We start from the raw sequence: 18,686 nt of genomic DNA, 5'->3' as shown, positions 1-18,686 counted from the left end.
AATCTCCATACAGTCAAAGAACTAAAAAGGGGGCAGGAGATGAGGCTTAGTGGAGAAGTACCTGCCTAAAAAGACACAAAACCACTACCTCTTTAATAGTCTTTATATAGTATATAATAGCAAAGAATAACCAATCTTGTACTAAGTGTGGTAACATCATAGTGACTATATGTGAAAAGATTTATATTGCATAGTGAGATTATACACATGTTCATAAATGATGTCAAACATCAAAAATATGTCAGCAAAGTAAAGATAATTTTAAAAGATTAATAAGGCAAACATGCAAAAAACATTGAATTTGGAAGATTAATCAATGAGGGTGGTTGCATTATTCTACTTGTGCATGGATCTGAAATTTTTCCTAATAATTTTTAGAAATTTCATATAATTTTAAGTTAAAACAAACAACAGCCAGGCACAGGTGGTTCACGCCTGTAATCCTACCTACTCAGGAGGCTGAGATCTGAGGATCGCAGTTCAAAGCCAGCTGGAGCAGGCAAGTTTATGAGACTCTTATCTCAAATTAACCACCAGAAAACCAGAAGTGGCACTGTGGTTCAAAGTAGTTAAGCACTAGCCTTGAGCTGAAGATCTCAAGGACAGCGCCCATACCCAGAGTTCAAGCCCCACAACCTGGGGAGGATGGGGAGGGGGACGAGTCATCAATTCTTTCTCTCAATTTCCTGCCCCAGTACAGCTCTGCTCTTTTCAGTTCTTTCTTTTTTATATGAGGAGATCAAAAGACAAATTTCAAGAGTAGACACTGGATAGGTCCAACATTCCATAGCTGAATTTAGTTCTATGATAGATAAGAGTTAATCTATCTAAGGCAAGGGTTAAGAGAATATAAACAACCACATGCTGATAAACTACTAATTTTTCCTGAGGAAAACCAGAATTGCCAAGACTAAGGACCACCATCTTCCCAGACATTAAAAAACACAATAGGCTTCTTCCTCCTCCACACCCTAGAGACCCCTCTGGCAAAGAGTTCCAGATTATGAAATCCCACTGTCAATTTTCAGCCTTGTTCTTACTTGACCTTGCTGTAGCACTTGACAACTACAATTCAACATTCTCTCTCTTCTTGCCAGATAAGGCAATAGTCCTGAAAATGCCTGTACACCTTCCAAAGTCCCTCTTAACAGACAGCAAACAAGTTTTGTCCCAGATGACCAGTTCTAAAGGAACCAGGATTGAGTCCCTCCTAGGCCAACAATCTGTGATTTGTAGAAAGCTTTGGAAATGCTGTGTTGGGAACTTCTGCTTCTTAATATAGTCATTATTCTAGGGAAAAAAAAACTGATACAGGTGGAACACCCCTTATCCAAAAATCTAAAATAAGAAGTTCTTTAAAATCAAAAACTTTCCCCACTAATAGGATGTCACAAGAGGTGAATCCTATTACTTGATCTCCTGGGACAGGAAAACCAAAACAAGGCAGTCTGAAACTACAAAATTACCTTCAAGCTATATATGTATCTTGTATAAGAAACATAAATTCATATTTAGACTTGAGTACCATCTCTAAAATATCACATATGTATATGCAAATATTACAAATTAAAAATAATTCTGGTTTCAAGCATTTTTGGATAAAGAACACTCAACTAGTATGAAATGACAATGTTGGAACAAAAAATTCCCAATTGCTTTTAAATTATACTGTTGAGCTTTCAAGAAAGAAAAGATAATAATAATCAAGCAGGAGCTAGAAACCAGAAAGAATAAAAGTCAAGGCTTGGAGATCCTAGAAGTTTGACAGTGTCAGTGCCAAAAGATCTGTAGTTTAATGCTGCAGAAAGGCACAAAATAGGACCTGGATAAGGTAAAATATACAGAAGTGATCCGTTAGTTTTTTGATTATTTACAGCTTTGAGGTTTGAACTCAGGACCTCATATTCTCACTTGGCTTGTTTGCTCAGAATTGGTACTCTACCTCTTGAACTATGCCTCCAGAACTGCCTTTTGCTAGTTATTTTGGAGATGGGGTCCTGTGGATTTTTCTGCCCACTCTGACTTCAAACAGCGATCCTCTTACTTCAGCCTCCAAAAGACTCAGACCTTTAAAGCGCAAAAATCACAGTAGAGATGAGTTAAAAACAAAATTAAGAAATGAATCTACCTGGCCTGGGTTCTAAATGAGGCCCAGAAGTCTTTCCTCTGAAAAGTGGAAACTACACAGCTTCAACCCAGTGCAGTCATGCTAGGGAATCCCAATCACAGAAACTAACTGAAGTAATCCTAGTCTGGGACTGCCTCAGAATGCTGGCTGAACCAAAAAATCCTTTGAACACTATTCACCGCAGACTATTGTCATAGTCAACGGCCTACTAAATGCTTACAAAACATACGAAGAATAAAGCTACCAGCACTGAGTCTCAAGGAAAAGAAAACAGCAAAAAGTGGTACACAATAATTTCAGGTCTTAAAAGTAACAATATTTTTAAATTATAACACATAAAAAGAAGTGCATGAAACCTCTTCAACCACTGGTGCTGGGAAAACTGGGCGCCACATGCAGAAAACTAAAAGTGGACCCCAGCCTATCACCATGCACCAACATCAACTCAAAATGGATTAAAGACCTTAACATTAAACCTGAATCTCTGAAACTACTGCAGGACAGAGTAGGAGAGACACTTGAACTAATAATAGGCACAGGAAGGAACTTCCTGAACAGAGTCCCAGGGTCACAACAAATTGGAGAGAGACTCGACAAATGGGACTACTTTAAAATAAAAAGCTTCTGCACAGCTAAATCTATCGCAACCAAGCTAGAAAGACAACCAACTAATTGGGAAAAAATATTTACCAGCAATATATCAGACAAGGGGTTAACATCCTGTATATACAGGGAACTCAAGAAACTAATCCCTCCCAAACCTAACAAACAAATTACTAAATGGGCAAGGGAACTAAAGAGGGACTTCTCAAATGAAGAAATAAAAATGGCAAAGAAACATATGAGGAAATGTTCATCATCGCTGGTGGTGAAGAAAATGCAAATAAAGACAACCCTGAGATACCACCTTACCCCAGTCAGAATGTCCCACATCCACAAATCAGCCAACGACAAATGCTGGAGGGGATGTGGAGAAAGAGGAACCCTATTACACTGCTGGTGGGAATGTACACTTATACAACCACTTTGGAAAGCAGTCTGGAGGGTCCTTAGAAAGCTAAAGATTGACCTCCCTTACGACCCAGTCATACCACTTCTAGGCATCTACCCTGAACAACAGGAACCAATATACATGGACATGTGCACCTCCATGTTTATTGCAGTACTATTCACAATAGCTAGGATATGGAAACAACCCAGATGCCCCACCACAGATGAATGGATCCAAAAATTGTGGTATCTATACACAATGGAATATTATGCAGCCATTAGAAATGACAAAATAATGGCATTTGCAGGGAAATGGATGGAGCTAGAAGGAATCATGTTGAGTGAGGTAAGCCAAGAGCAAAGAGACAAACGGTACATGGTCTCCCTGATAAGTGGATGCTAAATCCAAAATGTTAGGTGATATGACAAAACTAACAGGACTCAAGAAACAAAGAACTCCCACTCATCTGGTCGAACCACTACTAAATATCCCCATGCTGCTGATCACATGTATGGTGTATATGTGTATCCCGTTATATGTTATAGACTGTGATAGAAAATTTGCTCCAGGAAAGTTAGAATGAACTTGTGACTTTAAATGAGCATCATTATTCCACAATACTGTGAAATTTGGGAAATTATGTAATCGCTTAATCACAAAAAAAAAAAAAATAGAACCTCAGGGAAGGTAGGGAGGGAAGGGATGGTAGGGGGAAAACAATGGAGGGGGTAACAATGCTCAATAGGAAGTGTACTCATTACCTTACTCATGTAACTGTAACCTTCTGTATAGTATCTTTACAATAAAAAATTTAAAAAAAAGAAGTGCATGAAAAAACAAAAACAAGTGAAAGAAGCATATGCAAGTGAAAGTAACACAAATGGAATCGTAGAGAATTAAACAGTACTTTTAAGATTTCAAAAAGCAACTAATGGTGGTGCATAACTTCGTAGATATAAGCATCTTTCTCTTAAGTTTTAAAATTGCGTTACATGACTAAAAAGAAAAGCATGATATTATCTGATGTAGTCCTGAATGAATGGAGGTATTTAAGCCAACTAATCATGAAATAGGAAGCACAAAGGGCCCTAAATGGTGGTTACGTTTCCCGTGTTTCACCAGAAGTGGTTAAGACACATATTCTCGAGGACCATGGCACAACAAAGATGGCCATATTTTCAGTATTCAATACAATTTTTTTAAAAAACCTTTACTTTAATTCTTATCCAGTACTGACACAAAAGCATGGTTTATGATGAAAAACAAACAGGTAAATTGTTCATTTGAACCTGGCCATTGACGTAGGTGAATGACAAGTTAAAACACTCTTACTCAAAATATTGAACATTAGAACTCTTCGAAAAAGCCTAAAATTAATCATTTAATTAATCATTAATTTAAGTTCTCTGTTTTATCCTTAAGTAGTTAAGGTAGATAAATGAGAGACTTAAGTATCTGTAATATTTTCAGTGGTGGGTAACTTTATAAGTATGATCATCTTTCATTTTAAGAAAATCACTGACTGAACACTATTACCTACAAGCTATCATTTTAGTGTGAAAATCTGTAGTGTTAAACTTCAGTGGTACAGATCCTCAGGACAGATTCCCCCAAATGTTCTGAGGCTGACACTGATTCTTTTTTTTTTAACCAAATAGTTTCATTTTTCATGAGTACTTTGTAAAGATTACATTATAAATTCAACCTTATATTCCTGTTTTACATATAAAGAATTCCTAAACCAGAATAAATAAGATTAATTATTATGCTGTAAAGACGTTCATATACCAATTGGCACTTTAAAGTCCCTGAATTTATTCTAACCTCTTTTTTTTTTTGGTCGGTTGTGGAGCCTGAACTCAGGGTCTGGGCGCTGTCCCTCAGCTCTTCAGCTCAAGGCTAGTGCTCTACCACTTGAGCCACAGTGCCACTCCCGGCTTTTTTCTTTTTGCTTATGTGGTGCTGAGGAATGGAACCCAGGGCCTCATGCATGCAAGGCAAGTGCTCTACCACTGAGCCACCTTCCCAGCCCCTATTCTAACCTCTTTTATGGAGGGAAAAAAGGTATGGACTTTGGAAACAAACTACATAGAATAGCAAAAAACTAGTCAAATGCAGCAGTACCTTTAAAAGAAAGAAGAAATCTTTGACCATTCATCCCATGGAGGAAGAAAAAAAGACACTTGTAAAGTTAAAAAGAATAAGGATTAAATTAAAACTTCACCTTTTTGAAGAAAATCAGAATTTAAAACACAAGAAAGTAATCAAACAATGGTGTCAAATTAATGTTGTGCTCCAAATACTAAAAGAAAGTCCACTATAAATAAATAATAAATACCACAAAGGATTTATTTTCACAGCATGGGAACAGTCACAATCTAAACTGTGCCTTAATCAGTAAACTGAGGCAAAAAAAAACAGGGTGAGGGCTGGGAAGGTGGCTCAGTGGTAGAGTGCTTGCCTTGCATGCCTGCGGCCCTGGGTTCAATTCCTCAGCACCATATAAGCAAAAAGAAAAAAGCCAAAAGTGGCGCTATGGCTCAAGTGGTAGAGCGCTAGCCTTGAGCTGAAGAGCTGAGGGACAGCGCCCAGGCCCAGAGTTCAGGCCCCACAACCGGACCAAAAAAAAAAAAAAACAAAAAAGAAGAGTCTATAAAAAAAAAAATAGGGTGAAATATTTATATTCTTGTCCTTGCAGTTATTCAGATGCTTCAGCGCAACTGAAAAAGTCAACCAAGAAGGTTGTAGAAATCATGACACCTATTTCACTAATTCCTGTCTTTCCAACTACATAAAATCTAAGCAGAGTATTAGAGGCTCACATCCATAATCCTAGCTACTCAAGAGTCTGACCTGTGGAGCTCCAGTGGCGCAATCGGCTAGAACGCGGTACTTATAAGAGCCTGACCTGAGGATCACAGTTCAAAGCTAGCCTGGGCAGGAAAGTCCGTGAAACACATCTCAATTAACCACCAAAAAGCTAGAAGTAGAGCTCAAGTGGTAGAATACCAGCCTTGAGCAAAAAAGCTAACAGACAGTTCCCAGGCCCTAAGTTCAGACCCCAGTACCAGCACAAAATATAAGTAAGTAAATAAATAAATAAATAAAATTGATTCCACCACTTTCTTCATTATATTTAGAGGGCACCATTTATCTTTTTATTTTTTAAAGTTTAAAAAATATGCAAAGTAGGAAAATATGTTGCAATAACCCCCACAGTTTGCTATCAATTTCAACAATTATCAATCAACAGTTAATGTTAATGAGCTACAGTATTTGCTCTACTGCATATACTCACAAGCACATGCATGCATGCACATATACTAAAGTAAAATGAAACACATGTAGAAAACTTGCTAAGGCCTTTAAAAACTCTCAATTACAGGTCATAAAGTCAAAGTCTTCTGTTTATTAACCAATTCAACAATTGATTGATACTGCTATCACTTAGAACCTTTGAGTACATAAACAGTAAGTTGTCAGAGCAGAGCTACCAAATACAATCCAAACGTCGTTTAACAGAGAAGTTACTTAACAATACAGCTGAAAAGTAATTCTCTCACCAGTGCCATGTGAAATTTCAATTAGTACTTACTTATAGACATCAACTCTTCATACATTCTAATCTCCAAAGGAAAGAGAGTCACAAAGCTGATCTACATGGCAAATTTACTATGGCAATTTGGAAAAATGTGATTTTTAGAATCTACAGTCTACTGAACCAAATGACTAAAACATATAAGAATTGAAAGTAGTTTACCCAAGGCTCATATCATTCCAAATAAAATGTCAGTGGCTCATTAAAACTTTTTTTCAAAATTTCACATGAGAGATTAATACCAAGTTGGCTTCTGTGTTATTTTTTTAACTCAGTTATATCATCCTATTGTCCCTGGAGAAAGCATTGCTATAACAATGCTTACTACTTTCAGGGCTGTAGCCACAACCATCTGGAATTTACTACCCACCGGCTCTTTTTAGTCATATTCCTACCTTGTCTAAGACAGCCCTTCCAGAAGAAGGCATATCAATTAACAAACTTTTTAGTTATATTCCTACCTTGTCTAAGACAGCCCTTCCAGAAGAAGGCATACCAATTAACAAATTATTGTACCTCCACGTCCTCTCAAAGTAACAGAGACAAATTCTAGTATTATCCAAGGAATTTGGAAGAGTGCTGAAGACAAAATTTTAAGCCACAAAAGAACTAAGACACTAAATCCAGACAACACAGTGATATGTGGCAAAGTTTAATGACCCCCTAAGCCAACCTGCTTATTTTAGATTTGGTCTGTCAGTTAAATACCCTATACAGTGGACCTAGGAGGCCCTACAAACTCAATTCTGATTCTAGTCCTCAGTTTTCTAAGTATGTCCTGTTGTCACATAATTCAGTGCAAGTCAGATGTTGACTATAGGGTTTGCAGCTTTTACAATTCTCTATTTCCTAGCTAAAAACCACTACTGACACAGCTCAGAGGGACCTGACTCCTCCAAGGCACTGGGTCTAGAGCAGGGCACTGTTAAGCTCTTTTAAATGCTGTTGAGAATTCTGGTATATGTTGAGCTTTAAATCTTTATTGTAAACACCCTATAAAGTTTTCTTCTGTGAATGAGTAAAATCATTGGATCAGGCCATTCAAACTTTTAAATAGCAGTGGATAAATCCAGCTCTTATACCTCACTAACTGGTATCTATCAGCCAAGTAGCCCCTTCTTTAACAACCAACTATATTGCCCTCATGGCAGCAAAGTTATTTGAAATACTTTATAATCATTCTGAGAAGACTCTAGCTGCAATGACCCTACAACCGAAGGCATGGCTCCTAATCCAAGAGCCCTTGCCCGAGTCACAACCTGTGCAGGTCAAACAAACCACACCAGCCTTGTAAGGCTAGCATCTAGGGCTAAGACAAGCCTGGGTGAACTGTAAATGAGCCTACAGCTATTCTCACTTAGGATGAGAGTGGAAAGCACCTCTTCAGTAACTCAGCAAGAAGCCAATGGCTGGTACAGTGCAGAACTTAGCACTAGTCCTTATGTAAGGCCACTGATTGGTCCCATGTGGAGTCTATAGTTGGTATAAACCATCTTATGATTCATATAAATATAATCCTTCATTTGCATGCCACACATACTATATAACAAGGCTACATAACAAGGCTATTCAGCCCACTTCTGTGCACGTGTGTGTGCATATGCAAATTCTGGGACTTGAACACAGGGCCTGGGAACTGTCCTTGAACTTTTTTGCTCAAGGCTAACCCTCTATCACTTGAACCACAGCTCCACTTCTTTTTTTTTTTTTTTTGGTAGTTAATTGGAGATCAGAATCTCAGACTTTCCTGCCTGGGCTGGCTTCAAACTATAATTCTCAGACCTCGGCCTCCTGAGTAGTAGGATTATAGGCGTGAGCCATTGGTGCCCAGCATCAGCACACTTTTTGAGTCAGCCAGGAAGCACTATTCTGGGCTGACCTCTGGTGTTGCTAAATTAGTCCAATAAAAGGCTTCTCTTAGGTGGCTCTGTGGCAGAATGCTTGCCTGGGCACTGTTCCTGGGCTCTTCAGCTCAAGGCTAGTGCTCTTGAGCCACAGCACCATTTCCGGTTTTCTGGTGGCTAACTGGAGATAAGAGTCCCAGAGACTTTACTGCCCTGACTGGCTTTGAACTGTGATCCTCAGATCGCAGCCTCCTGAGTAGCGAGGCTAGTATTACAGGCATGAACCACCAGCACCTGGCATCTTTCTTTCTTATTGGTGCCATTGGACTTGTGCTCTCACTCAGATTTTCACTCACAGCTGACACTGTCACTTGAGCCACACCTCCACTTCCAGCTTTAAATCACAGATCTCTGCCTCCTGAGTAGCTAGGATTATAGGCATGAGCCACAAGCACCAAGACTCCTCTTTCTTTGGCAATCAGGTTGTGACATAAGGCAATTTTGCCCTACCATGTGCTCACTATGATATGCGGTCTTGACACAGGGCTAAAAACAACAGAGCCAATTATCAGTGACTGGAACCTCTAAAACAAAAAGTTAAAATAAACCTTTTCTCCTGTATAAAGCCATCACCTTCAGTTCTTTGTTATAGTGACAAAAATCTGATTAACACAAAATATATTGAATTTCTAAACCCAAAGTACCTCAAAATATGACTTTATTTAGAAATAATTGATGTAATTAGTTAAGATGAAGTCATATTGGAGAAGCCTATCTGGTATGACTGCTGTACTTAAACAAAAGGGAAAATTTGGACACAAATATGCTTAGAGATAACATCATGTGAAGATGAAGGCAAATATCAGGATGATATATCTAAAGTCAAAGAATGCCAGAGATTGCCAGCAACCAGAAGTAGTTAAAAGAGAGATAGACCAGATTGTCTTCACAGACTTCAAAAGGAATCAACTCTGCCAACCCCTTGACCTCAGGAACAGAACAGTGATCCAGTAAAGTTCTGTTGTGTGCACCATTGAGTTGGGGTACAATGGGCCCTCCAAACCCATGAGTCTACCTCTGTGCATTCAACCAATCACAGACAAAAGATTCAAAAAAAAAAAAACTGCTGAATACATACAGATGTTTCTTTTCTTGTCATTGTCTCCTAAACAGTATGTTGTAACAAACTATTCAACTTGCATTTGCTTCGTATTATGACTAATCTAGAGATGATTAAAAGAGGATTTTTGTATATGATATATACAAATATGGCTTTAAAAACAAGGTCTTGACATGTAGCCCAAGCTGGCCTGGAACTGGCTGTGTAGTCTAGGCTTGCTTCAAACTAGCAATCTTCATGCCTTCACTTCCAAATGCTGGGATTACAGACATGCACCACCACACCTGGCTGCAAATATATAGTTTCATATAAGGAACTTGAGCACCAGCAGATTTCAGAATCTCATAATCCAGCCCACCTCCACAGAAACTGAGGAACGACTAAACTTTGTTACAACTAAATTCATTATGGTAGTCCCAACAAATCAATACACCACTGCATTCAGGTTCATGAAATCAAAAAAGCTCTTCTCCAAATATTTCAAACAACTATTACAAGAAAGGAAGGTAAGTCTAAAATGAAAAATATACAGCCAGGCCTCATTACTAAAAAATATTCAAGCCTAAAAGTTTTTTTTAAAAAATTATGTGACTTTCAATGTGGTTTTCAAATGAGTTTACCAATGGTTATCATTTAAAGATGCTTGAAGCTACGTATGGTGGCTCACACCTGTAATCCTACCTACTCAGAAGGTAGAGATCAGGAAAATCACAGTTCAAGGCCAGCACAGCCAAAAACTTCCCAGTACCCCAGCTCAACCAATAGCTATACACAGTGGTATGTGCCTGTAATCCTAGCTAGACTGGAAGTGTGAATGGGAGACTCAAGGACAAGTCTGGCCCAGGCATATTTGTGAGACTCAATCTCAAAAAGAACCAAAGCCAGGCCAGTGTCAGTGGCTCACACCTGTAATCCTAGCTATTTGGAAGACTGAAATCTGAAGACCATGGTTCAAAGCCAGCCCAGGCAGGAAAGTCTGCGAGACCCTAATATCCAATTAATACCCAAAAAAGGCAGAAGTGAAGCTGTAGCTCAGGTAGAAGGCACTAGCCTTGAGCAAAAAATCTCAGACAGCACCTCGGCCCTGAGTTCAAGCCCCAAAACAAGCACAAAAATTATAAACCAGTTGGGCACTGATGGCTCACGCCTGTCATCCTAGCTACTCAGGAGGCTGAGATCTGAGGATCACGGTTCAAAGCCAGCCCTGGCAGGAAAAGTCTATGAGACTCTTATCTCCAATAAACCACCAGAAAACCAGAAGTGGCGCTGTGGCTCAAGTGGTAGCGCGCTTGCCTTGAGTTGAAGAGCTGAGGGAAAGTGCTCAGGCCCAGAGTTCAAGCCTCACGACCGACAAAAAATAATAATAAACCAAGCCAGGCACCAGTGGCTCCTGCCTGTAATCCTAGCTACTCAGGAGGCTGAGATCTGAGGATCACAGTTCAAAGCCAACCCAGGCAGGAAAGTCCGTGAGACTTGGTGGTGGTGGTGGTCATGGGGCCTGAACCCTGGGCCTGAGCACTGTCCCTCAGCTCATCAGCTCAAGGTCAGCACTCTACCACTTGAGCCACAGCATCACTTCCTTCTTTTTCTGCTTGTGTGGTGCTAAGGAATCAAACCCAGGGCCTTATGCATGCAAGGCAAGCACTCCACCCCTAAGCCACCTTTCCATGAGACTCTTATCTCCATTTAGCCACCAGAAAACCAGAAGTGGTCCGGAAGTGTTGCTGTGGCTCAAGTAGTAGAACACTAGCCTTGAGCACAATCAGGCTCAGAGACAGCGTCCAGGTCCTGAGTTCAAGCCCCATAACCAACCAAAAAAAAAAAATCAAGATTACATTGAATTCGCATAAAGACATATATAGTCTCAATTTCAGACTCAATTTTTTACTAAAAATCTGTTAAGACCTATCCTATCCTTTAAGGAGCCACCTATTCCCAGTTAGCAGAATCTCTCATTGTTATCTTCTTTTTTCAAAAGCTGCATTAACAAGAAGACCAATGAGGGCAGGGAAAGAAGGTAATAAAGGTCAATGCACTCTTTGACCAAACTCAGACTTCTGACAGTTACTTCAGAGGGCTCTGGAAAAGACAGTGCTTGCCAGAGCACCATAGTAAAAAGAGTTGTATAAACTAATTAGAAGCCTTTCATGAAGAATGGTGTAATTTTTATAGGAAGATATTTTTCCACTAATTATTTTTAACTGATCAAAATTAACTGATGCCTAGTTGCAATCTCAGCTCTTAAATCCTTTGAGATAGAAAGATTAAAATGAGTCCAATCCAACCCAGGCAGTGTCAGAGCTAATGCTGCGTGTGGTGGGCAGTTGTGAGTTCAAGGGCAGTGCCCCACCAGCTAGAAACAGAAAAGCCCCAGAACGAGGCCTGCACTCTGCCCACAAAACTACCCTCTGAGTACTTCTCTCATTAGAACAGTGTAAGGCTACACAATGGGCCTGGATTCTGGAATCCAGAGGAAGTGGGATACTCTCTGAGGATAGTAAGCTGACTGCTAAGACAATCAATAAATGACATAGCATAAAGTATGCTGACTTCTTTGGAAAGAATTTTATGAACAGAGGATTTCTCATACAATGAACAATGTAATCACAAGTTCTAAATTAACTAAGGGTGCTACAGTAAGAAAATAAGTTATCAATCAATCAATAAAACTTATTATGCGCAAGACTGCTAATGAAGAAGGAATTTTAAAAGACACCTTCTTGAGTCATATGCACATAACCAATGCAGAAAAAATACATGCAAAGGCTTATGTTGGCCAGGTGCCAGTAACACACCTGTATCCCTAACTATTTTGGAGGCTGAGATCTGAGGATTGTGGTTTGAAGCCAGCCCAGGCAGGAAAGTCCATGAGACTCTATCTCCAATTAAACACCAAAAAAGCAGGAAGTAGAACTGTTGCTCAAGTGATAGAATAAAAAGAGTAAGGGAGAGAGTGCTCAGACTCTGAGTTCAAGCCCCAGGACCAACCCAAAAAAGAAAAAAGAAAACTTATATGTTAAACCCAGATATCAAACATATTTCACAATTCAGTCCAATCTCCTGAGTCATCTGCTTTATTTAGCCAAAAACATGTCCCACTCTTCCATGCCCATGCACTGAAATATACTCTTTTCTCTTCCTCAAATGTTTCATTGTCTTTATAGATAACTGCAAAACCTTACCTGTCTCTCAAAGTTCATCCCTGAAATCTTTTATAACCTAAGTCATATATGATAGTTCACAATTCTTTTGATCTATTTTAGTTCTATACCAGGAAGGATAAGAAAAGTTTCACAACTTTTGTTCTTTTCTACTATTCCTGAAAACTAAATAAACCTAAGTTTGAATCTAAAAATGAACCAACTTGACCAAAACAAATCAACTTATTTTTTCTGTATCAGGCACTGACCACAGTGTCAAGTGCTATACCAATTAAGCTATGCCCAGCCCCCAGTCCACTCATTTTTATTTTAGAGACAGGATATTGTTAACTTTGCTTCTTTCCCTTTCCCTCTTTTTATTCTTTTTGCCTTCTTGCACCACCCAAACCTTCAAACTCCTAATTTATTTTATAAGAACTCTAATTCTTTTCTTCTATATAACCTTATTTGGGGAATAGCTGATGTTGCTAAGTGGTTCTTAATACGTTTATTATCTATTTTGGTTTTGAATTGGTGATTTCATTATAGTTGTATGCTTTCTCTCCTCTGAGCACCATTGAAAGAAAACTAACCTAATAGATGATCATGCAACATAAAAACACATTATGAAAAGGCAAGGCTTATGTTCATAACATCTGGGCGTCAGTAGCTCATGCCTATAATCCTAATCATTTAGGGGGCTGAGATTTTAGGACTACAACTCAAAACCATGCTAGGCAGGAAAAGTCTGTGAGACTCTTATCTGCAAGTAACCACCAAAAATCCAGAAGTGGAAGTGTGGATGAAGTGGTAGAGCACCAACCCTAAGCAAAAAAGCTAAGGGACAGCACCCAGGCTCTGAATTTAAGCCCTAGTACTGGTACACATGTACTTACACATACATGTATGTATGCGTGCACATACACAAAGTTCATAACAGCTAAATGAGTATAAAAATGTCACTTTTCAAAAGGATCAATTGGTCTGAAAGAGATTCAAACAAAACAGATAAATCAAGAAAGAAAATAAAGCCAGGCACTGGTGATTCACACCTATAATTCTAGCTACGCATGAAGCTGAAATCTGAGAATCTTACTTCAAAACCAGCCCAGGCAGGAAAGTCTGTGAGACTCTTATCTCCAATTAACCACCAGAAAACCAGAAGTAATGCTGTGGCTCAAAGTGGTAGAGTGTCAGCCTTGAGTAAAAGAATTCAAGTATAGTGTCCGGGCCTGAGTTCAAGCCCCACAGCCAACAAAAAAGAAAGAAAGATAGGAAGAAAAGAAAGAAAAAAGGAAGGAAGGAAGGAAAAGTTAATTCAAGACCTGAACAAAAAAGTCAACACAGTTGAGAAATCCAGCAGGGAAATTGAGATGTGGGAATGGGGGAAGACAATGGAATTGTTGGAAAACACTTCAATAAATCAAAGTTTAAAAAAGCAGCAGAGAGCATGACCAGGAGGATCAAGAAGAGGAAGACTACCAGGACAGAAGATTGGACTGAGGAAATACTACATTCAGTAATAAAGAAAAAAATACATTTTATTTGATGACACTATTATTTTTAAGAAACATCTCTCCACTAGCAAAGATATACACAGACTGAAAATGGAAGGATGGAAAGGGCATAGCAGTAAATGGAAGCCAAATATGGCAGTAGTAGCTATACTCATATCTGAAAGACTTCAGCCCAACTTTAGTGAGAATAAAGAAGATAAAGAATTTTTTTAAGATAAATAAGAGAGCTAGGAATGTGGCTTAGTGGTAGAATGCTTGCCTAGCATGAGTGAAGCCCTGGGTTTGATTCTTCAGTACCACATAAACAGAAAAAGCCGGAAGTGGTGCTGTGGCTCAAGTAGTAGACTGATAGCCTTGAGTAAAAGAAGCTCAGGGAGGGCTGGGGAAGGTGGCTCAGTGGTAGAGTGCTTGCCTTGCATGCATGAGGCCCTGGGTTCGATTCCTCAGCACCACATAAGCAGAAAAAAAAAGCCGGAAGTGGCACTGTGGTTCAAGTGGTAGAGCGCTAGCCTTGAGCTGAAGAGCTGAGGGACAGCACCCAGGCCCAAAGTACAGGCCCCACAACCAGCAAAAAAAAAGGTTAAAAAATTAAAATTAAAAAAAGCCCAGGGACAGCACCCAAGCCCTGAGTTCAAGCACCAGGACTAGCAAAAAAAAAAAAAAAGACAAATAACAGCACTACCTATTAATAAGGGAACACTTTATGAAGAAGATCATAACAATTTTAAATTCTTATGTACCAAATTGTTTATATACTTGATGTTATTAAAAATTAAAAACTACTGGACATAAAAGAACAGATCCAAGCACAGTAATTGGATCTGAATGACCTCAATACTCCCATTTCATCAACAGACACATCATTCTAACATTTAAAAAAAAAGTCAATTTAAAAACAAACCTCAGATTTAAACAGTGCCATACAGTAAATGGGCTTAACAATCATCTATAGAGTAGTCCATATAACTCAGGCACCATTCATTCTCACCTGTAATCCTAGCTGATACTCATGAGGCCGAGATCTAAGAATCATGGTTTGAAGTCACATTAGGCAGGAAAGTCTGTAAGGCTCTTATCTCTAATTTGCCACCAAAAAAGCCAGAAGTGGAGATGTGGCCAAGTGGTAGAGCACCAGCCTTGAGTAAAAAAGCTAAGGGACAATGCCTAGACCTGATTTGAAGCCCCACTATCAACACCAAAAGAAAAGAGGGAAGGGAATAAAGAGAATTACTATGTTGCAGTATTTCAACTCAAGTAACTCCTATGGAACAATCTTAATTCCTAAATTATTTTCTCTCAATTATTAAAAAAAAAAGTAAATACATCTTGATAGTGAGACATGGAAGTTTCCACTATAACAAAGCTGAGGAAATAGGATGAGAAAACAATACAAATACTAAGCAGTGGTAGAAATACAAAGCAAGCTATTCAAACACCACTGTGTCATCCTCACCCCAAATCCAGCCTAAGCCTCCAAATAGAACTTTTTTTTCTTTTTTTTAATTTAATTTTATTTTATTTGTGAACATGGGCAGGATAATGCGTACATTTCTTACCAAGCATTGCAGCCTCCTCCTTTGGTTTACCCTTCACATCCCTTCCCCGCCTCCCCCCTTCCCCCCACCAAATAGAACTTTTATAGTAGCTTCTCCCTATTCAGGATACAGAATAAAAAACTCAATTTGACTCTAAGGCCTGGCACCAGGTAACCCCCATCCACCTCTCAGCATAGCACTCTCTCCCACCAGATTCTTCTACACTCTTCCAGCTCCATATACAAGACTGTATCCTGAATCCCTCATCTTCTCTATGAACTGGACATGAAAGAGTTTCTGCCCCACTAACTGCTCTGGCTGGAACACTGCCTTGCCTGTGCATCCTGCAGATCTCAGTCCCAATTCCCTTCGGTGATTCCCTAGCCAAAATGTTTGTCACAGAGGCAAGTGAACATTGGTATAAATTCTTTGATTATCATCTGCTGAGGATAGAGACCATGTCTTCATTCTTCCTAATTCCAAGGCCAACCACAGTGCCTGGTACCAAAAGAGCCCTCAAATAAGAAATGAACATGAAATCTGTAAGAAAGCAACGAAACATTTTAAGAGGTTGTAAGAATTTGTGTATTCTCATATGGTCGATTGAAATTGTCTTAGGAAGAAGGAAGAGAGAGTGATAGGTGTGAGACTGACTGGAACGTATTATAAACATGTATGGAGATATAACAATGAAATCCTCCTCTGTATAACTAATGTTGTACTTCCTCATAAATGTATCTTTGGTGGATTCACAAAGAAAATGAGCCTTAAAAATAGCTAGTCTGGCTTTTCTGTGTCTCAAAACAAACACTGAACATCAGACAGGTAAGCTAATTCCCCTCTCCCCATACACACACACACACTCTCTCTCTCTCTCTCTCTCTCTCTCTCTCTCTCTCTCTCTCTCTCTCTCTTTCCTATGATAGATAAAGCACAGCTACTGGTTGCTGAGTAATTTGGTTTTGATATCTCCTGACTGGGCGTCTACTACGTAACTGAACTCAGGAAATGTCAGTCAAGTTAACATGCACAAGAGTTTTAAGCACATATGTAATAACAACTAATTCTACTTATACTGCTGCGGTTCAAATGCAGAAGCAAACCATCTCTAAGGTGCAAATCCCCTGCTAGTAGCCCCATTATCCTTGATCACAAACATGGGGAAAAAATGCCACAGAGATTTATACTGAGAGTATTTAAAAATAAATAGATCAGAAACCAAATGGCCTTAAAGATTAAAATAAGAAAATGTCAACTATACAACTTGTAGGTGGAGACAGGAGGGAGGAAATGGAAGAGAGTGAGGGTACAGAAGATATTGTACAAAAGGGAAAGTACTCATTACTTGACTCATGTAATTGTAATCTCTCTGTACATCACCTTTATAACAACAATAAATTCCCCTCCCCCCAAAAAAACAGAAAGAAAATGTCACATGAAACTATTTCCAAACCCTAAAGAATTTAAGAAAATTAGTGGGACTAATTACAGGCTCACGCCTGCAATCCTAGCAACTCAGGAGGCTGATATCTGACTATGACAATTTAAAGCCGGCTCAGGCTGAAAGTCTATGGGACTTGAGCAAAAGAGCCAAGAGACAGCACCCAGACACCCAGTTCAAACCCCAGTACAGGTATACATCAAAAACATCTAATTTAGCCCTCCAAAACCCCTCCGGTATAAGTGCAGATTGTATCTATACTCTGAAGAAAAATCAAGTCTCATTTAATCCATAAAGATAGCCCTGAAACCGCAGTCCATAATGACTTCTCCACCTTCTGACCTACTACAGTACTTAATATCTACCATACAGTTTGCATTTTAACCGCTGTCACCTTATTGCTTTCCTGATGATGTAAAGTGTGCAATCTTTCATTTCTTCTATATCATTTTGGGCGCATATAATAATATAGACACTTAACACTTACTGACTGAAATGAAATTATACATTGTGATACAGTGTGATAGCACACACCTATAATCCCAGGGAGAGCTAAGGTAGAATTCCTACCTTAAGCCAGCATGGGCTACAGAGCAAGTTTGAGCCTAGCTTTGGAGATAGATAGATAGATAGATAGACAGACAGACAAACAAGACAGGTCGATCTTGAGAACCTGCTTCAAAAGAAAAATAACAATTATTACAGTTTTTGAACAATGGATTTTGGTATATAAACCCTTGCATTTTATTTCTAAATGTCATTTCCAAGATACATGTTCCCACTCCATGTCATTAGTTAAATGTGGTCATCATCTAGTTACATGAAGTCTACGGTTTTCCTAGTTACCACTGCGCCAAACTCGAGGTAGGTTTGCAGTGTCACAGTGTATTTTCAAGTGTAACTGACACCTGCTCCTCCTACTTCCTCGTAACAAATTCTCTTGAAATCTTTCCCATCTCCTAATCGGTCCCAAGAAGAGTTTCTTGCACATCTAAAAAGCGGTTGGCACCCAAAGTTAAGTGACGGAACCTTAGCCACACCTCACGCCCACTGTGGAAGGCGAGTCCCCCGGAAGCTGAGCGGTTCGAACGTGTACAATTAAATGGGTCCCTGCGGTGGAGGAGGCGGGGAGCGCGCACGGCTCCGCGGCCGCGCCCGGCACCGAGCAAACGTCAAGGGCTGCGCTAGGGCGGCCGTTGTCTCGGGCCCCGGGGCGCCGTGCGTGCCGGGCCCCGGAGGAGACCCCGGAGGACGCCTCGGGAGCCGTCCTCCAGGCTACAAACGCAGCCGGCTCCAACGCCGCCTCCATCCTCTCACACCGAACGGAGCCACCAGGGCGGCCCCGCCGGGCCCGGCGCCAGGAGCGGCCCCG

The 18,686-nt window shown here is 39.7% G+C and overlaps 1 protein-coding gene across 1 annotated transcript in view; it reads right to left on the bottom strand.

The window, feature by feature from the left end:
• The window catches only part of Dis3l2 (DIS3 like 3'-5' exoribonuclease 2), a 356,978-nt gene that overhangs the window by 338,000 nt on the left and 292 nt on the right, over nt 1-18,686 (bottom strand). The gene's annotated exons all lie outside the window — the stretch shown is intronic.

The sequence above is a fragment of the Dipodomys ordii genome, unplaced genomic scaffold (genome assembly GCF_000151885.1).
Source record: "Dipodomys ordii isolate 6190 unplaced genomic scaffold, Dord_2.0 Scaffold1, whole genome shotgun sequence".
NCBI classification, from domain to species: domain Eukaryota; kingdom Metazoa; phylum Chordata; class Mammalia; order Rodentia; family Heteromyidae; genus Dipodomys; species Dipodomys ordii.
Note: the sequence above shows the minus strand (reverse complement) of the source record. Positions and strands in the feature narration are given on the sequence as shown.